The sequence below is a fragment of the Chrysochloris asiatica genome, unplaced genomic scaffold (genome assembly GCF_000296735.1).
Source record: "Chrysochloris asiatica unplaced genomic scaffold, ChrAsi1.0 scaffold00301, whole genome shotgun sequence".
Classification (NCBI taxonomy): Eukaryota; Metazoa; Chordata; class Mammalia; order Afrosoricida; family Chrysochloridae; genus Chrysochloris; species Chrysochloris asiatica.
Genome location: NW_006408819.1, coordinates 2,248,193 through 2,251,557, shown reverse-complemented (window position 1 = coordinate 2,251,557; position 3,365 = coordinate 2,248,193). Strand labels below are relative to the sequence as shown.

Here is a 3,365-nt window from a genome sequence, read left to right as displayed (position 1 = left end):
CTGTTCAAACAACTGCTTCTTGGTCTAGGTACAGATTTCTTAGAAGTACAATTAAGTGTTCTGGAATACTCATACTTCTCAATGTTGTCCATAACTTGTCATGATCCACACAATCGAAAGCCTTTGCGTAGTCAATAAAGCATACGTAAACATCCTTCTGGTATTCTTTGCTTTCAGCCAAGCTCCATCAGCAATGATATCTCTCATTCCATGGCCTCTTCTGAATCCAGCTTGAACCTCTGGAAGTTCTCTGTCAATGTATGATTGTAGTCATTTCTGTATTACCTTTAGCAAAACTTTACTCGCATGGGATATCAAAGAGATTGACTGTTGATTTCCACATTCGGTACTCACCTGTACAATGAGGCAATTGGAACTCCATGGATGTTTTCACGTTTTGTAGATGGAAGTTCCAATCAGTGTCCCTTCACATTCATCAGTTGTCTCTATATGTTTTGGCATATTATTTCATGTGGAAAGTAACTGACTGATTCTGCTGCAAACAAAAAAATATGGAAACCATTGGACTGGACACAGTAACTCTGTATTGATTTCCTATGGTGGCTGTAATGAATGACTACGACCACGGTTACTTTAAACAACACACATCTCACGCCCCACCTTACAGAACTGGAAAGCACAGCATCACCGTTTACTACACTGAGTTGTTGGTGGTGGTTGAGTACTGTGGTGTGGATTCAGCGCTGACTCATAGTGACTTTGTATAGAGTTTCTGAGACTGTAAATCTTTCCGGGAGCAGAAAGCCTCATGTTTCTCCTAAACAGCATTCAGTAGATTCAAACTGCTGACCTTGGGTTGGTAGTTCAACTCGAAACCCAGTATGCTACCAGGAATGGGAACCCAAACTTCATTCCTACATCATGGGCACTTGTACATCTGTCCACTCTCTGACAATAGGAGAATGCCTGTGGAACCCCACAACAGTACCTTCTAGAATCTGTCTGCAAAATATTTCATTGCAAGGATACTGTTCTATTCTTTTTTTTTTTTTTTTCCTGGTCATAAAAGTAACTCCTGCTCATAAAAAAATGGATGATGTATAATTTCGTGTGACTTTTCTGGGACAATCACATTCATTAAGTGCTTTCTATATGCCCAGACCTGGGCTGAGTTCACATTAGCTCTTGCAATCCTCACACTAGCCCTGTGGGTGGGTGTTGTCAGACCCATCCATGTTGCTGGTGAGGAGATTGAAGCACGGAGAGGTGCAACAACCAACCCAAAGGGGCAGAGTGGAGATTTGATCTCAGGTCCTTCTAAAGCCTGTGCTCTTGATCTCTGCACTCACCACACTCTCTTAGTGCAATTTTGTATCCGGGCTGTTAAGACACACAGATATAGCAGCTAGCCTGTCTTTTCAGCAACAGAGGCATGGTTACAGAAAATATTGCCTATGGCCAATTAGTTTTCCATTGCTGAATAATCTTTCACAACTGGCGAAGAAAATTGTGACAGCGAGTAGAAACTGCTCATTGGGGTCCCACCTCAAGTGGCGCCAAGGGCACATGCCATACCTAGCATGCCCAAGATTCAGCAAGAAGAAGCCTCCCGAGAATGTAGCCTGTTTTGGCACAGACGCATACGTGCAAAGATGTTTCCTCACCACCAGGGAGCTACAGAGCGACAGTAGAATGTGCTCTTGCAAGGATGCAGCCTCCCCAAAAGGGTTCTGGCTCAAAGACTGTGAGCTCCTGCCTGAGGAACTCACAGTCTTTGAGTTCCTGCAGTTTGGCTGGTGGGGTACTTATCTTGCTCTAAGTTGATCCAGAGGTTTGGGAAAAGTGTGTGTGTGTGTGTTTGTGTGTGTTGGGGGGTGGGGGTTAAAAACCATGGCTGTGCCGACAGGCCATGTGAAGGCCTGCACTGCTCCGCAGGATCGTCTCCACCCACATTCTCCTGGTGCAGTCCCATCCACTTCCAAAGTACCAGAAGCACCCCAGTCCCCACTTTGGTGGACAAGGTGGGCAATGTTGGGCATTGGACAGAATTCTGGTCCCAGCTGTACCATTCACACCCCGTGTGACCTTGAACCAGCTCTTAATTAATGACTTTCTGTCTGTACAGTTCTAAAATGTATGTTGTTTTTGTTAAGTGCCTTCGAGTTGGTTCTGACTTATAGCGACCCTATGCACAACAGAATGCAACACAATTGTGCCATCGTCACAATTGTTGTTACGCTTGAGCTCTTTGCTGCTGCCACTGTGCTAATCCATCTCGTTGAGGGTCTTCCTCTTTTATCCACTTTGCCAAGCATCATGTCCTTCTTCAAGGATTGGAACCTTCTGACAACATGTTCAAAGTGTGAGAGATGAAGTCTGGCCATCTGGCTTTTAAGGAGTACTCTGGCTGTACTTCTTACACTACAGATTTGTTTGTTCATCAGACAGTCCATGGGACTTTCAATGTGATGTTGTTGTTAAGTGCAGTCAAGTTGGTTCTGACTCATAGCAACCCTGTATAGGGTTTCTGAGCGGTGACTGCTGGATTTGAACTGTCACCTTGCGGTTCAAATCGACCTTGTAGTCTAGTGCCACACCAGGATTCTCTGACATGCAGAAAAAGTGATTTGGAAACCCACCATGGATATTTAAATTAGCCAGCAATATATGCCGAGCACATCACCTCTTCAGACCTGATCTGTTTCTAATCAGCTGTTCCAGAAGTTGCTCCAGGGAGTCTCTAGCTTCCCTGGCCTTTCATCACCATTTCCCCCATCACCCAATTGTGGGAGATCCTTCCAGAGGCCCCTGAAGCTGTGAAAGCAGCAGAAAGGCTACTGTGGACCTTTATTTCTCCTTCTCCACGCTGGCCTGTCCCTAGAGCTTTCAGGTTCCTGCACTTATAACCAAACAGTACTGCCTCTCAACCCTGAACTCTGCCAAGCTAATTCAATTCCATTCACAATTTACTCGGAGGACCTAGAGGAGACCAAGGCCTTTGTGTGACTGATGGTGGTGGGCTAGGAAGGTAGGAGAGGTGCTTTTTACCTTCCAGGCTCTCTAGGTGGGGTGGACAATGCCAGCCGGTGCAGACCTTACTGGAACACCAGCAGAGATGCCAACCATGTGCTAGATTAGACTGCACTAGTTCATTTCAATCTGCAGAGGGCACTAGGACCAAGGTTAAGCTGGGTCTTCCTAGAGATGATGGGGGAAGAACATTCTCCATTGCTCTTAGGGATGCTGTTGTTGTCAGAGGCCCTTGAGTTGACCCTAACTTATGGCGTCCCCATGTACAGAAGAACAAAACACTGCCATTCCTTTGTTGTTGTTGTTGTCAGGTGCCATCGAGTCGGAACCAACTCATAGCGACCCCATGCACAGCAGAACGAAACAATGTCCGA

At 45.7% G+C, this 3,365-nt stretch overlaps 1 pseudogene; it reads left to right on the top strand.

The window, feature by feature from the left end:
- Window positions 1-3,365, top strand: part of LOC102812615 — a 51,814-nt pseudogene that overhangs the window by 39,341 nt on the left and 9,108 nt on the right.